This window comes from Dermacentor albipictus, chromosome 1, assembly GCF_038994185.2.
Source record: "Dermacentor albipictus isolate Rhodes 1998 colony chromosome 1, USDA_Dalb.pri_finalv2, whole genome shotgun sequence".
Lineage (NCBI taxonomy): Eukaryota > Metazoa > Arthropoda > Arachnida > Ixodida > Ixodidae > Dermacentor > Dermacentor albipictus.
Genome location: NC_091821.1, coordinates 133,323,612 through 133,344,026, shown reverse-complemented (window position 1 = coordinate 133,344,026; position 20,415 = coordinate 133,323,612). Strand labels below are relative to the sequence as shown.

The window sequence follows — 20,415 nt, the reverse complement described above, 5'->3', positions numbered from 1 at the left end:
CAATTGGCCTGCTGCATTTTCTATTTCATTTTGCGAGGACTTTATATCTTCGCAACAGTGATGGCATGGGAAAGAACTACAGCCCTTCTTACTATAACATCTATTTTGTTTTCAATGTGCAGGTGGTGGAGGGCTGGCGTATGCTAATCAGGCAGTCAAACGACCTCGCCAGTTGGTTGCCAAACGCGGCCAACACAGTAGTGACCATGACAAACAAGACCAAACTGGAAGTGCAGAGGACAATGTTCTACGTTCTTTAATAATATATGTCACCAACACAGTGCTGTAAAATCCTTCACAGGTTACGTGCTTACGTGGTTACCCGATGTATTCGCTTCTGCAGTCTGCACATCACTCAGTGTGGCCATTGCGGACTTGTATGAGGTCTTGAAGTTTGATTGAATCGAGAGAGCAAAAATGACAGGCTAGAAAAAACGCGAAACACGCCTTCCGCCCAGCTAAAAAGCCCAAGTTTCGCCTTCGCGCCGGGTCGCATCTCCCGGCGTGGCAGCCCAGCTCTGCTACTTCGCGGCGCTTGGGATAGATGGCGCGACCGGCGCTCATCAATATGGCGGCGCCCTTTGAATTCACGGTGTTCTGGTGTATACCGGATCTGGAGGACCACGTGATGCACACGTCACGGGCCCGCTTTTTTTTTTCTCGCTTTTTTACTGCGCGGCGCACTTCCGCTGACGGCCGCGCCCACGAGCTGTCGCATTTGTCTCGTTTCGCGCAGCGCACTATTTTGCGCGCTGCGCACGAGTACACCTGACGTGCGGTATAAGTCCGCGTTACGCGAATACTGAGGCAAAGACAGGCGGATCACAGAGCATAATCGCGCCCTGGAACACGATGGAAAATGACAGCTTCACTCTCAGCGCGCGCGACTGCATGACGTGGGAACAAGCAGAAATACATCTCTCTTGCTGCAGTGCAAGGTAAAACAAAAACATGCAGATATTCGGTTTTTGTGTTTTATTATCTCTCTAAGCTTTAATGCGTCTATTGATGCAACAGATTACACAAATAACGAACGTTGCCTTGAATAATTCTCAAAGTGTCGCGTGTCACAATGAGCGACGTCACAGCAAATACATGTGCGTAGGCGCACTTGCGTCATCATTAGAGTGTACTAGACATGGTCCAGTGGACCGAACGGCGCTCTCCCGCTGGGGCACCGCGTGTGCAAAAATTATGCAAGGGCGCTGCAAGCGAACAGGATTGGGGTCGAGACACGCTTCGCGGCTGGTGAACGTAATTTCGCTGCGGGCCCCGAGACCGATCGCGCGCGTACGCTCTTGTAATGGTGCTTTTCACTGCAAATTTATATTGACACCTTTTTGCTGCGCATACATATCTGGGGCATGGGTTATACAACATGACGTCTTCAATTTTGCTTTCGTTGTCAAGTGCGTCGTCTGCTAGCGAGCGCCCGTTCGTTGCGCGGACGCCGGCGGACGCACAATAAAATAATTTACACCCTTGATGGTGAGAATTGCGAATCATAACACCCTTGAAGGGTGTTTTCATTCAAGAAACATCCCATCATCATGACTTTTTGCGAAGCATAGGGCAGTTCTAGATGCCATAACACCCTTTTACCCACCGAAAGGGTGCACTGACTAAGAATATCGGGGGTGGGTGCAAAGGTGTTTTTGTTTGTTTTTATCACATTCACAAACATACAATTGCACGAAGAGACGGCGTGTCCCACGGCACTAAAAACCAGTGGCGGATCCAGAAATGGGCCCTGCCTTACCCCAAGCCCTTCCCCCCCGAGACATGTCGGGCTTTCAAAGCCGACAAAACTCCTGAAGAGAGTCCCCCTCCGTTTCACTGTCTGTTTTGATAAGCCATTTTAAATATGTCCTGGGAAAAACCTGTTGCTGAAGCACGACTATCTATTATGTCACAGTGGTCTAGGTGGCACACAGTTCCTAAATGTCGTCACGCACAAATTCCGCGGAATCCAAAAGCGCGCACCTACTTTTTCTAGTATTGAATACTTAACCAAAAGAAAAATGTTCAAAATGTTTTCAGCAAGGCAGAACTAGTGCAGCTCTTGCTTTTGGGACGCCAGGAATCTAGCAAAATGAATAGGCCACGTGACAGCATGCAGCTGGACGCGCCACAATCGCTCTAAAGCAGTGCGGTCGTCTAGGTTTCTTTCAAGCATGACAAAACAGGCAGAAAAGGGTGCGACGAACCATACGCGGACAAAAGATACGCCGATTCGAGAAGCTTTTACCCCACCTGACCTTCTTTCGCCGAATCAATAACCCCAATTCGTTCTGCTTCTCTCAAGTTTATAAACAAGGTAGGTTCGTTGGCAAACTTGAGCCTTCTCACCCACCACAATGCTTTGCTCAAGCAGCATCTGCAGAAAGAGCCGTGCAAAACGCTCATGGCTTCGCGTCTGCGTCAATTTACGTTTGTAGTTTGTAGTTAAGTTTGTAGTTTTATAGTAAAGGAACGTTCTACTGGCTTACAAACAGCTGCCTGAACGGAGTGCTCAAAAAGAAAGGGAGAATAATCTAAGGAAGTATAGAGAACCAACGTACAACTTGCGATGCATAAAGTATTTACAACACCGACTAACAACGGTATTTACTGAAATATTTCCCCTCCCAAATTGGAGACAGTATTATTGCATGCATGAATAGGATAACAAGCCAATCATTGTAGATATAACGAGATTCCAGAAATTGGCGGGGCATTTGCAGACCCATCTTTGTTCACGGAACAGTGGTGAGGCATTTTTCAATGTGTGCGCGCTACTGCCCACCTGCCAAGTACGTTCGCGATGTCTTGGCATATGTAGACCTGCGCGAGACTCGCCCGTCTCCCCTCGCGAGACGGGTAGGACAGGTGCACATGCTGAATACGGGAAAGAAATACTTTGCAGAATGAAATTGAATTTTGTCAAAACACCAGAGCTCTGATTGCAGGTTACAGCGTGCACAGGGGCGCTCTGCCAGATTTTAAAGCGAAGCTTTCTGTGCCTCCTCCCTCACTATTTCCAATTCTGCTGCTGCTGCTGTCACTGGCTTGCCAGCCGCGTCGGTGCGTGGTTTGAGAGCGTGCATAATGAACATGAGAGGGACGCGGGGAAGGCGTGTGCGAGTCCTTTTAGCGAGAACTTCGTGGGCATCGCTACAATACTCTTTGGACCTCTTTGGCCGTCACAATGCCCACTGAAACACCCTGGCCATCGACACAATGCCCTCTGGAAGACTAATTACGCGTTAGCCCCCTTCTGCCCACCCCCACCCACCGCAAAAGTAGTGCAGAAGGTGCAGCACTTACTTTTTTGTACTCACATGCAACAGCGCAGAGGAGAGACAGTATGGTACTAAGGGGAGACAAGAGAATGCTTAAAGCCAACACCCAGACGAAATGTCATCACAGTTCCCACACTTTGCCAGGAAATTGTTGTTGTCATTCAATAGCCTTTACCACAGCTGCACCCTCGCCGAGCAAAGGGGTTCGGCGATGGTATAGGCACAGCTATTGAATGGGAAGAATACTAAATTGCTCTGCTCGTGGTAGTTTGAGGGCGAGCGTAGTTGGGTCGAAAATGACTTGTCTATCGCATGCACAAAATACCTCGATTTTGAATATATCTTCCTCATTACCCGTCAAACTGCTATTATAAGCAACTGCATTAAGACAAAGACCGACATCAGATTATGACAACGACAACTCATGGTGCTGTCCACCAGAGGGGAATCGTTGTTATATTTGTTCTTTCTTTTGAGCGGTCATAGGCCCCACTCGCTCACCCGCTCATAAAAACAAAGAAAAAAAAAACCCCGAGATCTGGATTCGCTTCGGTTGCACTTTCACGACAGCAGGCAAAGAAAGACTTTTCGTACTTGGAAACTTAAGGTTTTCGTGTAATTCTGCACATGTGAAATTTCGTGGTGTCGCCTATACGTTTAGAAAGCTATTATGCAAGTACTTTTATATCTGCCGTTAATCCAATCTATTTAAAATTTGAGTGAGCACTCCAGTTCAGAAATATGAGCATTGTGAACTTCTTGAAAATGCCAATTAAAGCTTTTTTTCTCTCTCTGTTTCTCTGTGCATAAACGAAGACAGACTCGCAAGTACCTCTGTATCTTATACAATCAGGAAGGGCCACGTCTCTACAAATGAACGTCCAAGCAAACAAACAAAAAAGAAAGCATCGACAAATAAATTCACTTACACGCAGTTACCAGCCCACCTTTGCCCCATTTGATTTGATATCAGCCCATGTTTCTAGAAATAAATTTCCAGTGAAACTACCCGTAAACACAGAAACTGGCTTAGAGGTAGCGTAGAATAAATAGCTTTGAAAGTAATACACACACATAGTTTAAAAGAATATTTGTTTTTATGCCTTGAAAACGAAACCGAAATAGAAATAACTTCCCCCGACGGGTGTCGCCGCTATCGCCGCTACGTCATTTCCTGCGTCTCGCGGCGGGCCGCCGGGAGCACATGTGTGTGTTCTCCGTGACATTCTTGAAGTTGTGAGTAATTAGATTGTTTTTTGCTGCGTTTAGGTTGTACCACCTCGTTGTTTTCGTGTACTTTTGTGCTCATCGACGCGAAGTGAGCGTCCGGAGTGAAGGCGACGCGATTATGCGTGAGAAAGAAGGGCACCAGCGGCCTACGACATCGGTGTTTCTTTGTGACAGTGTGTTTACTACGCCTACGACGGCCGTCATTCGTGGCGAAGGAGAAAACATCTTCCATTCGGCCTGAACAGTGATGAAGTGGACGTTTTGTTTTTCGGCGGAATGCATCGTCAACATGGTCCATCCACTACGTAAACGAAACGGCGTGCCCAGAGTACAGTACGTGACAGCCCTCCGCCTTCAAACCGAGGGCCTTTTGCAAGGCGCATGAACTGCTCATATAAAAGGTACGTACGTAGCCACGTTCAGCGTCGCGTTTTTTATGGTGCGTCATTGCGGTAGTAATTTTCGCGTAATTTATTTAAAGGACAGCGCAAGGTGTGTTGGATGCGAGGGTAGTATATGTACTCCAGGCGTAGCCTATGGGCACCGAATGTGAAAAAGAAAAAAAAAATGAATGTTTCATTGTTCACGTGTCCTCAACTAGAGTTGTAGAGAATTAAGTACTGCTACGCGTCAGTATTCGGCGCAGGCAGGGAAATAATACTTTGGTTTGACTAATTGGTTCTTTCTGTTACCAAAGATGGGCGCAGACTTATACCGGTGTCACACGGCCACTTTCGAGCACGATTGAGCGCGTTCTGGATCGAAATTGTCGACCGCGATTGGCTCCCGTCCACCGATTGTGCAACGAGGCCAAACGCGTCCAGAAATTCGATTCCAGTCAGGATCGATCGCGGCCAAAAGTGTGCAGTGTGACAACCGTATTAAATGTCGCTTGTGTACTTTCACTCAATTGTTATTATTTTTTTTTGTCGGAGGTCCCGTGGTAGGTAATGGCGCAGGCAGCTTGCAATGCTTGTGGTTTCATGACTAGAACTAATGCAAAACAAAAGAACCACGACCGTCCCGGCTATGTACTTATCAATCGCTTTAAGTTGTGCTCGTTTGTTATAGAAGCTGTCGTGCTGTTGCGGATGAATGCGTGGTTGCGCTATTTGTTTATAAATTTATATTTTTGTATAAATAAGCACACCGAGCCTAATCATTTTTTTTCTCGTCCTTGTACTCGTTTCTTGGTTTCACGCAGGCGTGCTTATTATTACTATTTGTTTTCTTGTTGTGTGACCGAACCCTGCCTAAGGCATCCTGTCAGTTGTCAACAGTATTTCTGAAATGAATTGCACTTAGCGTCCTACGGTTATTGTACGCTTCACTACCTTATTTTAATGTCTAGTTATAAAGTGTATGGTTATTGTAACTATTCTTGGCCTTTATATATGTATTTATTAAGCTGGTAAATGCTTAATTGTATTTGCAGTTTTGAGAGGTTCTTTTATTGAGTTGTCAATCTCGAATGGTATTAATGGTGGGTTGTTTTCTTGTGCCCATGCAGTTGCAGTCAGCATGAAGCAATTGAATGGGAACCGACTGGCTGTCTTGGGCCTACACGTTGCTGAAAAGACAGTGAAGACGTCTGACCCGACAGGTATACTTTTTTCATCACAATTGGCCTACATATTTTTTTCACCGGAGGATGAAGACCTCCCTCAGTGAGCTCCAATTACCCCTGTCTTGCGCTAGCTGATTCGAAGTGAAGCCTGCAAAAATTTTTGACTTCATCGTAGTCTACTTCTCTACCGTCCTTGACTACCCTTCTCTTCTCTTGGCATCCATTCTGTAACTCGAATGTGCCACCGGTTATCCGCCCTATGCATTACATGGTTGAAGAAGGCACTTGGGCTAGTTGGTGCTCATTGCAGACTTGAGACATCAATAACTAGCGTGAAAAAGACAACATCAAGAAGCACATAAGAAAGAAGTCTAGACTTCAACTGAAATTTTTGCTACACAGAAACATGGAATGCACAGAATGTCGACGGACAGAAACACAGGAGCTATCGGAACAAATTTATGAACAGGTTAAATTCACTTACGAACATTCTTGGTAAGAGCCAGGGACGGGTGCTTACACCCCTATTCCCCACTTTTTTGATGCAAAGTGGTTCGTATATTTCCCTATGTACCTGCTTCTGGAGCTGCCTGAGCATGTGATTGCTTTGAAACTGCTCGGTGCATGAGCACGTATGGCGATGATTGGCCATGTGGCCACCAGCCACCAAGGCACTCAAAGCTGCCCTGTGTGTCCTCAAGCCAAACAGGTCGGTGTTTAAACGACCGCTTGGGGGAACAAAGATAGGGCAGCTGTCATGGCTGGTGGCCATCTGGCCAATCATTGCTGTAAGTGCTCATGCACTGAGCAGTTTCAAAGCACTCATCTGCCCAGGCGGCTCTAGATGCAGGTCGACATGAAAATATTCGAAGCACTTTGCATCGAAAAGCGGGTGATAAGTGTGTAAGCACCCCTTCCCTTGCTCTCGCCAAAAAAGAGTGTTCGTATCTCGAAATGAACCTGCCCATCGATTGGCTCCAATACCTCCTGTGTCAGGCAGGGAAAAGGAAAGATAAATGTTGCTTCCATGCGTTGAGGTCGCATCCCCTGATTCCTATGTTTCTGTGTAGCCAAAATTTCAGTTGAAGCCTGGAGTTCTGTCCTGTGTGCTTCTAGCTGTCGTCCGTTGTCTTTTTCGCGCTAGTTAATGATGTCTCACGTCTGCACTACATGGCCTGACCAGCTCCCTTTTTTTACTCTCTACGTCAGCTAGGATATCAGCTCCTTCATCTACTTTCTGAACCACGCTGCTGTCTTCCTGTTTCTGCTGCCATCAGGATAGGAGTGGACATGACAAATGAAACTGAATGTCATTTAGACAGAGGAGCAGTGAGACTTCCTGTGCTTTACCTTTTGCTGTTGTACATAATAGTTGAAATTGCACCAACACATCTTTTCCACCTTGTGATTTTCCCATAGCTGTGGCAAATAAATATATAGGCTTTAAGAAACTAGAAATGCAGTTTGCCTAAGAAAGAGAATACTCTTGCACCTAAAGGTAATGTGCATGATGCTCTGACTCCTTTGATGCATGTGCCTTGAGAGGTGTTGACGTTGTTCTTCATTTCTTTCTCAGTAAGCTTTACTTGATGGGTCTGACTTTGTATAAAGAAATAAGTTCTAAAGAAACCATAATACCTAACAGGCAGAATTGTCGAGGTTGAAAGTCAAGTTTTCTTTCATGACGTATTTTTTTTCAGGCTGTACTAGTTGATCTATGATGTTCGACAGACAGCGCAGGCTTGTACAAGGGACGTCAAAAGTGGCAAGGAATGGAACAAATGCTATCGCCTCTTTCTCCATCCTTTGTCGAGTTCACATTGTCTAACGTCATCGACCAATACCAACTAGCCCGTTTGCGTACCTGTACTAGTTGAGCCATTTATACTATGGTACTCTAAACCAAATGTGATAAATTCAAAATTGGTGCCTTTTCTATCTTTGTACAAATACCTGTTTCATAAAACAGTTTAAAGTGTTATGGTTGATGTCATGTTTCGACACCACCATAACCTCATAAAATATCTTCATGGATGCAAAAGGTGCCTCTTGTGCAAGTTCCGTTCTAGCCTGACACGGAAAACAAACCTGGCAGAAGGTAGAGCACATGCTCTTTTGTAAACAAAACGCATGATTGCATTTTCTTGGCAGTTATTGCAATGTTTTCTGATGTTTATCTGCATGAACATTAATTATCTCAGCTGCTAAAGACACATCACTAGACACTGTGAGCAGAAAAAAGTGATTGTGCAGTACTGTTGAAGTCATGCAACATTATGTTTAAGCAAACTGGCAGGGATGCTAGCTGTTAAAAAGAAAATGCTGACTTCTAGAAAAATTTGCACTCCTAAATGTGGAATTGAAATTCACTATGCTTATAAGCTACAAAAGATTTCCAGGATGATCAGACTAGTTACACTGGCCATTTGCTGATTCAATAAGGTTCACTGAAGCTTGTTTTTAAATTCACACTGTTTTTATGCAGGGTGATGATTTTCAGTCTTGTGGAATTTTTAAATATAGTCCTGTTGCATATAGCATAATTCTAGTCCTTGAGCAGGAATATTCAAACACGCAGATATATCTAGCACAAGAAATCGAAACATATTAAACTAATTAAAAAAATTATTATCTTTCGAATGAATGACATTATAGCTAATATAACCGAAAAGAAAGGGGCTTAACCAAGAAACCCGATGTTTATTAATCATATCCTAAGAAGCCAGCAAACACTGACACCAAGGACAAGTTAGGGTAAATTACTTGTGATTAACAAATGAAATAAAGAAATGATAAATTAATGGAAATGAAAGTGGATGAAAAAACGGCTTGCTGCAGGTGGGGAACGAACCCACGTCTTTGCATTACGCATTAGATGCTTTACCAATTGAGCTACTGCGGGCGCCGTTTCCCCATCACTTTCTTGGGTATTTATGCTTCCTAGTAGAACGCTGGGAGTGTTTGCCAGCGCCACCACATATCTGGGGCACATATTGTAATTTACGAATCATAGCCAGTGAGATTACAAGGTGTATCTACTTGGAATTGATTTCCAGAATGGCGTCAGTTTGGAGATATGCACCATCAAACTTGCTGGAAAAATGCACTGTTGTTCCACTTACTTTTTTAACAAAATGTACTTTTATGCACCGAGGCACAAAAGTGGGTTGTGCACTGATGCACAACCCACTACTTTACCAGTAGTACTGAAAACATTTTGGCTCTTTATCAATAATGCACTGATGTTTAAGCTATAGAATGTCACTTGCCCCATTTTCCTATCTCTTCACGTTCCAATGTAATCGAGCAATGCATGGCATCCAGTGGTGATGTCCGGTTGAAACAGTGGGCTGTAATTGAATTTCTCACTGCGGATGGTTCTGCGCCCTTCAACATTCATTGCCATCTGAAAGCAGTTTACGGGGATGCCTGTGTTGAAATCAGCACTGTGCGTAGGTGGGCAAGTACTGAGAAACATCAAAATCCAGCCGCATCAAATGTCCAGGATCAGCACCGAACTGGACAGCCCACAATGGCTTCTTATGAGGATCATCAACATCAGGCAGACGAGTTGAATCGGGTCAATCGTAGGATCAAGCAACACCAGATTGCAGCAACACTCGCTATTTCCATTGGTTCAGTGAACCACATAATTAAAAACCTCCTGGGTTACAAGAATAGAACTTGTTGGCTATGCTTCGACTTTTTCATGTCAGTCGTCAGTTACCGTGACACCCTACAAGCGCAAGTCTTCTTGTAATGCAGGTCTTTAATGATGTGGTTCACTGAGGCAATGGAAATGGCGAGTGTTGCAATCTGGTGTTGCTTGATCCTGCGATTGCACCGAGTCAACTCATTTGCTGATGTTCATGACCCTCATCAGAAGCCATTGTGGGCCATCTATTTCGGTGCTGATCCGGGAGATTTGATGTGGTAGGATTTTGGTCTTTCACAGTCCTTGCCCACCTCTGCACAGTGCTGACGTCAACACAGGCATTCCTGCAAACTGCAGTCAAATGGCCATGAATGTTGATATGCGCACAACCTTCCACAGTCAGAAATTCAATTACAGCCTGTTGTTTCAACTGGACGTCACCACTGGATGCCATGAATTACTCGATTACTCTGGAACGAGAAGAGATAAGAAGGCGAGGCAAGTGACATTCGATAGCTTAAGCATAAGTGCATCAATGATAAAAAGTTCAAAATGTTTGCTGTAATATTGGCAAAGTAGTGGGCTTGGAGGCAATAATTTCTGAATTGCCCTCATATAGTTGTGTAGTCTGTCTCTCCTACATTCATGATGTGGCAGATTAAATGCCTTATTCTTTAGAAATAACGATTTCCTGGAAGTAAGCACTATCTGTGCTTGTTTTCTTTAACCTGCTCTTCACGTGATCTTGAAATATTAAAGTGAATGATGCAGGGAAGCGCTGCTAGTCATGTTTCGTGTACTTTTCCTGACATTAAATTGCAACGAATCATTTTGCAGGTAGAAAAGAAGCAGATGGCTACAGTGATCAATGAAGAAATGGCTTCATCCATGATGGCTCGCCTTAGGACATTGGAATGGAGCTACAAAAAGGCATCATCATCCTCGCCTGTGCCCTGGAACTTTGGTTTGAATGAGACTGTTCTTCAATGTAGAACGGCCGCAAGACTTGTCACCACAAGGCATAGTGCAAGCTCAAAATATTGTACAGGAGGCTAGAATAAATGACCCTCCATGCAGTCACTCTGTATCTGTGATAAATGGGACCATTTCACGCAGAACACTCACAAGTGATAATGTGTTTTCTCTCAAAGTTGCTATGCAGTGCGTTTGTAAATACAGTACCTATTGTATGCACACCATACATAACATTTCTGTGTGCTAGCCTAACTGTAGATTTAGAAACAAACAATGAAGTGCATATGTACCCGCTTCCACATGCCGTACTTCAAGGGCTATTATATTGCTCATTACACCCGATAGGTGAAGGGGTAATATATTCCTGATCACACCCTTACACCCCATGGGTCGAAGGGTAATATGTTGTTCAAAACACCCTCAAGGGATAGGGTGTTATTGGAATATAGAATAACCATCATAAGGGTGTAATTCCCTATAAAACCCAGCTTTTTCAAGGGTGCTAGGGGGTTAGTTATAGACACCGAAAAAAACCCTTAGGGGTGTAAATTATTTTACAGTGCGCCCACATTTTCTCGCGGCAAGTCCTTGCAGTAAAAATTTTTATGGTTTTACTTGCCTTGGTGCACCCGCGACTCTTGTCGGCCGGTACCAATAGTAACTTTAGCCAGGTGAACTGCTATTTTTAACACTGTTTGCTGAATGTGAGACGTAATTTTTTTTTTTGCCACAGAAGCCACCTATCTGCAACATGAAGCTACGAAAGAAAATTTTGTTGATATCGTGCCATTTTACGTGCTCTTCTTGTTGGTGGAACATCGATCAGGGACAACGCTCAAAGATAACAATATTATAGTGAAACAAACCAGGTTTATTGAGTGCGTGGCGCGAAGATATGCAGATGACCAATGCACTTCTAGGTAAATCGAAGGGTACATAGACATATATGACACCTACGACATGTATGTGATAGAAAAATTATCAAATATCCTAAATGCACTGATTGAAAATGTGAGAACTCCTGGCCGGAATAAGCGTGTTTCTTTTAAAAGCTGCGCCAGCCCCAGGTGAACCAATCGACTTTCCGAGAAAAGGAATCAAGGTAATTATAGGACGTTAATATGATCAACAATGTTAGAGAAAATATATTGCCTATGTACTCAAATTCAATCGGGGAGACCCGGAAGTCTTTACCAATGTGTAATCTCCGTGGCTTGTCTGGCGGTCTCCTTCAACGTGCCAGCAGGCGAAATGAAGTAAAAACATATAGTCTAATCGAATTTTATTTGCTATTCAGATAGCATTCGACGTTGGAATTCACTATTGAAAATGATCGAATAGCCGTTTCCGTTCGAATGTAACGCATAACAGCACTTTTGAAGTCTCGAAGGTGAGGGGCAGACGAAAGTGAGGACTCTTATTCCGAATGATTGTGCTGCTGGAAAGCCGTGGCTGTTGCACAGAGGCGCACCAGTTTCAGAAAGAATTAACGCACTGGTGCTAATCGGTTCGGCTGAACAAGTTCCTAGCTGCCATACAATATAAGCGCGCCCCGTTTTGGGGCAACCTTTCCATCTGCTAACTTGATTCAGGCAAGGATAACTTTTTTTTTTGACAGTCTCACCATGCATGTCTAAAATCCATTAAAATTGGGTGCCCAATGTAGTACCACACTTATTCAACGAATACAGCAGATCTGCAAATACCTCTACATGCATGTGAGGCATGCTATTCCTTTAGTTGCTTCATTATTGTCCTTATGATAGTGCACCGGATAACGGAAAGCAACCGTTTATAATACAGATGCTGCTTAGTTGAGCGGACGTACAGTTTGGAACGGCATTAAATTTAGGCATGAAATATAAGACAAGCGCAACTTCATTTTCTCAGAAATCAGACTCGAGAATAATTTCTTTCATTTACACCCCTAGAAAAAAGCCGGAGGACGCAGCTACCTTCTGTTTTCCTTTAATTAAGTAAATTCTTGCGTTTTACGTCTGGCGATACGCTTATGACGCACACTCTTCAGTTCTCACCACCTAGGGTTCTTTAACGTGCACCTAAGCAGAAGTACACGTGTTTTTTTTTTTCATTTCGCTCCCATCGAATTCCGCGACCTGGTTTGAACCCGTGAGCTCGAGTTCAGCAGCGCAAAGCCAAATACACTATGCAGGCACTACTAATAGGCTACCGCGCCGCCTTTTTTTTTCTTTTGTTATTGGGCATGCATTGGACAAAAAAAATTCATACGGCTTCAGGGCCAAAGCTTATCACATATAACAGCTACCTAAAACTGTTTTCGGCGGTCGATGTCCGCCCGCAATAAAAGAACCCGTACTAATTATTCCGCATTCTGTTACGCGAGGAAGACGGAAACATGAATGGAATGTTTCACTGCAGTTTTGTTTTTTGCAATTTTACTATAAGAATACTTCCCGTAAATCTGAGTACAGGGCGTCAGATGGGGCAGATATGTTTTATTTGTTTGAAGCGGCAAACAGGAAATTTACAGATGTTTTTCCGTCTGAGTTTCGCAAGACCTACTATAGAAAACTATATGAGTAAGAATGCACATGATAGACACATGCTGCTTGAAGAAGAAGAACAAAAAATCAGTACCCTTCCACTCTGTGAAGAAGAATGACCAGCGAAACTGTGTATGTGGGCCCCTTAATGGCGAATATTATGCGTGATCCTTTTCTCGAGCAGTGGGAGGCCGTGTTGGCCAGCTCAGATCCGGTCGTCCAGACCAGGGCCCTGGAGTGGGCCACCCAGGTCGCCGTCAGCCATGAGCTGATGGCCATCTAGCACGGAAACGTCCGCACATGCGTTCTGACGAAAATAAAGTTTTTCCATTCAGCGAGTCCTACACAGTGGAGTTCTTTCCGATCAAGTACAGGCCGTCCAGAAGGCCCATGATACGGCGGTAAGGTTAAACCTTACTGTCCCGACGTGGGAGCCGCCTGCGTCAACCTAAGGGTTGATCTTCAGGACATTAAATAAAGTTCATCATACCATACCATACCATACCATCCATTAATGGCGAACTGCACCTCCGCCGCTCGCAATGGCCAGACCTGGTGAGGGGCCCTTTAAGCACATTATAGGAGCCTGCATGCTCTTCTGCATAAAGAAGGCAATCGGGAACAGAAGCGCCCTAGGAGGAGGAGGCATGAAAAGAACGAAGAAAAAACAATCACCAGATTCCAAGACCGCTGTTAGGGCCTTTCAGATGGGAATGGTGGCTCCCCAGGCCCTACGTATCATCCAAACTGCTAAAGACATGAAACATCACTCTTTGGCCTGGTTCCCTGCGCACCTTGGAACCATTGAGGGCGCCTCGATCAACCCCAACGAGGAAGGCGCACTCGGCTGCACGAGGTTTGACTGACCGTGCGCTGGGTAACGCGTCCTCTCCTGGGTGACCCGAGCCTCTCTGCTCGTACAACGAAATTTGCAAACATAATTATCTGTCAAGAAGACTCCTGCCTTTGCTGCACTCCTCGCTATGCAGGGCCCAGGCAGTCACTCTCAGACTTCTGCAAACAGGCACTTACATGAGCCCCGCGGCGCTGCACACAATGTACCCCGAAAGGTTTCCAAGCCCGGACTGCCCTTTGTGTGGTGATTATGCGGACTTCGAACATGTCGTGTGGGGCTGCGCCTCTGCCGATCCCCCTTTCACCCAAGAGGAAATGATGAGGCTAATTAGGGCCCAGGATCAGACCTCTCAAATCCTGGCAGTCCAGAGGGCTCGCGAGAGGGCCGTCAGGTTTCATTTGATGGTCCCCGAGTGGGCCTAGCCAGGTGACGTTGAGTTTGCTTACGTCTATAGTGGACCAAATAAAGTTGTTTCACTCACTCACTCACCCACCACCCAAGCACTACGTGCAGATGGTTAACCAGCGAAGCTGAAACGTGCGGCCCCTGTGTTTATCACTGGGTTAATCCCGACGGCTCATTAAACGACGGCTTGGTAGGCTGCCGGGTCCTCGGTACGCAGTTGCTGCTTGCGCTCGGCTGCACGAGCCTGTTCTTGTGCCCGAGCTGCAGCATCGGCACGGAGTAGACGATCTCGTTCCCAGTTCTGCTCGCGGCATTGCTGATTGAAAGCTGCCTCTCCTCAGAAGTACGTATGATGCGAGGCGTACCCATTTCGGAGCCGGAGAGAGGCTGCTACGTGCACGCTTGGCTGCGACGGAGAGCAACTACGTCACTACTGACGCAGCTAATTCAACTACAACTAGATAGCTCAAGACCTTTTCACACCAATGCACGACGTCATGTTACCTGGCCCGACTGCCATAGAATCTAATGGGGATGCTCCAAAGCAGGCAAAAGTGACTTTGACGTTACCGCTTTCATCACGCCAGTCTTGTAAATGGAAATTTCGAGCTAGGTAGCGTGACGTCATGGATCGGCGTAAAAAGGCCTTGTGTTATCTGGGTGGTGTTGGTTAATCGCGCGCCTCTCTTTCTCTCTTCGTTTTTTTTTTTTGCGCGCATGCGCATGGCTTTGCGTTGGAGGAGCTTTCGGCGTACAGGCGACCGACAGACGGACGTACGGACGGTTGGACAAATCGGCTAGCCACATACAGCACCACTGTAAAAGCAAGAAAATTTATTATCATGCGTTCACAACTCACAACGCACACAAAGCACAAGTGACACAAAGGCGATGGTGCTGATGTAAACAGGTTTTACAGTTTGTCAATCAAGCCTATAATTTGAAGGAATTAGAAAAGAAAATGTTAAGCTTGGCGTTGCTTTGAAGGAGAATGCATAGGCTTCCTAGATCTTGTGGTTCTTGAAAAGGAGCACCGATTCTTCTAAAGTAACTAGTCCTTTCATCTCTGTAACCTTGTCATATTCCAACAAAGTCTGTTCCACGGTTTCTAACGCTTACAGTTATCATAACAAGTGTTGGCGGTCAGTCCATGACGGCACAGGCGAGCTATTGGTGAATGCACCGTTCAGTCGAAGCCGATGACGCATTGTCTCAAGGTGATGGGGAAAATGATTTGCAAGCCTTGATTTTAAGGCGGGGTCTATTGAAAGAAGAAAGTGGTGCTGAATCGACAGACTCCACAGACGATTTCTTACCGCGTGGGCGTATTTATTTACCATTGTTGATGCGTCGGATTTTGTAAAATATATTCGCCAGAAATTTCTTAAATATAAGCCTCGGGGGGCAGCTAGATATGTCTTTTTTTTTTCAGCCCAGGAATCCATCCGAATATGATATCCACATATGGCCAGCGATAGTGGCCATACGGGGGACATAACCAGTGTCTCAGGTCAGTCGACGCTGAATACGAGCCGTGTTAATAACGTATTTGCCTTGTGAGGCCGCTTTCGGGTATGTGAAGATGACCCGTCTACAGGGTGATTGCCCAAGGACCTGAAGAAAGGCTTCTTTTATACCATAATGTTCACCTGATGTGTTGACGTTAACCGCTAAAGGCGGAAGAATAAGTGCTCAGAAGACGATACGTATAAAACAAACCACTGAGGGTCTCGCTCTTGGGAGCGAGACCCATCGGTGAAGATATTGCTCGAACCCGAATAGTGTTTAGCAATATGGCCGAGAGCAATTTGTAGAATTAGAGCTTGTGGCATGGTTTTCGGCGTGCTGATACCGGGAATGTGTAATATCAATACGACTCGCATAGAAGAGCGTGTCCAAGGCGAAAATTCAAAGGCCGTTGTGCTCATCCCTTTATTGTTCAATCTTACCCTCATCCACCTACGGAAAACATTGCCTCGTGGTGTTCGCACCACGATGTATGCAGGCGAGATCTGCTTTTGGAGCATATCGCGTTCACGTTACACCGCTCAGCAGCGGCTACAGAAAGCGCTTACCAACATTTATCTCTATTTTGTACACAGAGATCTGCAATTACCTCCAGAAAAAAGTGCCTCCAGAACCTCGTAACATTTCCCCTCGTTACGAACCTGAGGGCCGCTTTACCAAACTTTCAGCCGGTTTTGCGCTCAGCCAAACCGACTTTGTGAACTGCTCATTCGCCAAACTCGAGGCAAATAAACAGCCCTCAGTGAATAACTTTCGGTCGGGGCTACACCTAGACGCAATCCAGCGGAGTGCCGCGTGCAGTTTGTCGTCGCGGACTTTTGATCCCGACGGCGCACTTCGTTAGGGGCGTACACAGCATAACAGTAACAAAGCGTGAGCAATACTGAAGAGGATAGCTAGGCTATCCCTTGTAGGCATGCCGCAACAAAGATGTGACTGAAGTGGATGATATACTGCGGTGGAAAGTTGAGCAATTTGTTAAACTCTCGTACTCGACAAGGGCAACGCTAACAAATGATGAGGACGAAGAAAGTTAGGTTCACACACCATTCTTCATCCTCGTCTTTTTTTTTTTTGTCTTATTTTTGTCAAGTATTATCGAAGTGACTTTTACACGCGCAGCACCAACTAGCGGCCCGTGTTGTCAGAACTGCTCGGTTCGTATTCACAAAAATGTTATTGCGCTAAACCTGTTCGTAAGAGCACATGTCGGCCAATTATCGTGCTGTCGACCGCATAAGTGAAGGCTGCCAGGCAATGGCAAAGAGCCCGTATACGAATCAAAAGGCTCTTAAATGCAGCCCCTCGTTCGCAAGTGACGTCCGCGATCGGCCACCGTCCGAACTGTTGTTCCGTTATCATGGCGATCGCTATCATTACCGAACACTGCCGAAAGTAGGCCAAAGAGGAAACGCTCTTGCAAAATATTTATCAGAGGTCGATGCCAATTTTTTTACGTATGTGTGCAGGGTATCGGAAGGGTTTTTCGTTCTCGCTTTAGTTTCATTCCACTGAAAAATTATGCATTCCGGTTCTGCTTCGGAACAACCCGTCGTGGTTGCTCAGTGACTATGGTGTTGGGCTGCTGAGCACGAGGTCGCGGGATCGAATCCCGGCCACGGCGGCCGCATTTCGATGAGGGCGAAAACACCCGTGTACTTAGATTTCGGCGCTCGTTAAAGAACCCCGGGTGGCCGAAATTTCCGGAGTCCACTACGGCGTGCCTCATAATCAGAAAGTGGTTTTGGCACGTAAATAAAGAATTTTTTTTTTTGCTTCGGAACGAAAAAATAAAATGATCCGTAACGAATCATAACGGTTTTGGTTCGCAGGCGAAATTTTTCGAAGCAAAGTAATGATAAAAGCATAGCCCTTATTGCTGCGATAGCAACTATATGGGCACTCCAGGCACATCCTTGCCGTCGGCGTGATGTTCCGTACAAAACCCAAGGGCGATAACACCATCGTCGCACGTCGTATGCTGGATGTGCGAATGAAAGCACACGAGAGAAGCCGACGATCGCCGCTCAATCTGGCGCACGCGGAAGAGGCAAGCATTGAGCAAACGCGCTGTCTTTCGTCGCGCGAAAGGCCGTGGGGCGGACGAGGGAAGAAAGGTGGGGGGGGGGGGGGGGGGGGGGGACTGTAATTATCGCGACCGGGCGCAAGCAGAACTGTAAATCGCGGCTCAATCTCGTGCGCGATAGAGAGGAAAGCAGGGAGGAAGCGCAGCAGGGAGGGGGGGGGGCGGCTTCGACTCCGCCAACAAGCGCGTGCACGGCCGCGGGCGGTCGTGCGCGCCTTCTCTTGAAAGGGATCTGCAGGCGGCTCATGCCTTTGTGCGCGCTGTGTTCTCGCCACTCCTGCGTTGAAACAATAGACCGCACTAAGGTCGCTTCGCTAGCTGCTGCCGCGCTTGCTCACACCAGCGTTGTGATGGCGAGTGTCCGCGCTCATCGAGTGTGACGTGTTCCTGTTTGCTTGTGCGTGCTGACACCATGCTTGTTAACTCAGCTATCAAGCGAATGTTTCCAAGTTTATACGGCCGATAAAACTACTATCCTTACTTCGTATGCACTTTCATTGCCATTAATTTATCATTTCTTTTATTCAATCAGTAAGTACAAGTAATTTCCCCTATTTGTCCTTGGTGTCTGTTTGTTGGCTGCTCATGACTATATATGTAATTTGTTGTGCTAGTGTGTCCGTTCATTGGCGTTACTAATCTGTTATGCGTGTCAATATACTTACCGTAATAATTGATATTGAAGAAAAAGCAATTGTAGCCTAATGGTTGGAGAATCTTGCCGTTGTGCAGGGTGACCCAGCTAGAGAGCCTATAGGCGAGACAGGAACCTATACCGCGTGAGTGCTTGGCACGAGACAAAGACTGTTACGCATTAAAAAAAAAGCGACTGTTTGCTGTAGTGATCGAAAGTTTGTGAAGTGCAACAACTCTTTTCGACGTCGCCTCATCCTCGTGACTCACTACTAAGATTAATATCCAATTTTTAACATGCTCGTAGAAGAACGGCACGTTAGATGCTTCCCCACACGTGCAAACATCTAGTCTAATGTCTACAGACATTTATGAAAAGGCACGCGCGCTTTCAAGACAGAAGAAGAATAGCAGTACATTCGCGAAGCTCGGCGTTTGCCCAGGCTACTAGCGCTCCGCACGTACGAACCGCAATGCCGCCTCCCACTGCGCCGGCGCCCAGTGTGGCGCGAGGCTTGTGTACTGCCGAACACCGCACGCTCGCGTGCTCCTCGCCTCGCGGGCGCCGGAAACAGGTGCGCGCTCCGCCTCCGAGCAGCGGCCGCCGTTTAGAAGTGTTACGCCAGGGCAAGCGAGAAGACAAATGACCTGTCACCACACGGTGAAGGTGCGTGCCCGCGTTGCTCTCGGCGCTTGTGGGCGGCTGCTCCGATTAAATCGTATGCAAACGGGAGTTACGCGCGGAAATTGAAATGCGAACGAGTCTAGACAAACGAGAACGCGTCTTTCCGATTCCAGGCGCTTAACAGGTTCGCCGCAGCGCGTTCTGCGCGCTCAGGCACCACGAGTCCCATGGGTCCGCAGTAAACTTGGCGAGTGGCTGCGACGCAGCGACGCTCCAGTAATGCAACGCAAGAGTTTTTTTTTTTTTTTCTCCCTTCATTTACCCCCACTCACGTCTCAGTTGTGCCGCGCGTCTTGGCTTCATTTAGTCTTAAAGTGGAGAGGGAAAAGGCGGCGCAGTACCAGCCATACGCACACTGTCTTGGGTTCCGCACTCAACGCAGGGAATGAGGCCGTCGTAGACTTCACCACCCAAACCATCATCTGGATACCGGGCCACACTGGCATCACGGGTAACCTGCAGGCCAACAGAGCAGCTCGAGGATTCGTGCATAACCGAGCACTCATCACGCCGGCTGCAGAAGACCCGGACCCTGTCGACCTCGAGTATTCAGCCATCGTTAACTACCACAGTGGGCGTCGCTTGCGATACCCACCACCCCATCGAAATCTAAAGACAGAAGATGCCGCTGTCTGGCGTAGGCTCCAGACAGGCACTTACACGAACCTACACATATTACATCGGATACACCCCACAGCCTACAGGGACGAATGCCCATGGTGTGGGGCCACGCCAACCCTATACCACATTACGTGGGAGTGCACACTACAAAACATAGAACACCTAGACACGAACACCACGAGGGAGCAATGGGAGGCACTGCTGTCCAGCTCTACCCTCGACGACCAGCTCAAGCTGATAAAGAGAGCTGAGAAGATGGCAAGAGCCAGCGGAGCCCTGGACTAAGGGCCCCGACCATTAGCGGTTTTCTGATTATTCTTTTTATAAAGTTTATCTATCTATCTATCTATCTATCTATCTATCTATCTA

General features: G+C 46.4%; 1 long non-coding RNA gene across 1 annotated transcript; it reads left to right on the top strand.

Moving 5' to 3' along the window:
* Positions 1 to 4,469: 4,469 nt before the first annotated feature.
* LOC139055877 (uncharacterized) lies at positions 4,470 to 10,841 on the top strand. The gene is made up of 3 exons (XR_011511962.1): positions 4,470 to 4,912; positions 6,022 to 6,114; positions 10,571 to 10,841. It is a non-coding gene; the product is annotated as an uncharacterized lncRNA (long non-coding RNA).
* Positions 10,842 to 20,415: the final 9,574 nt, after the last annotated feature.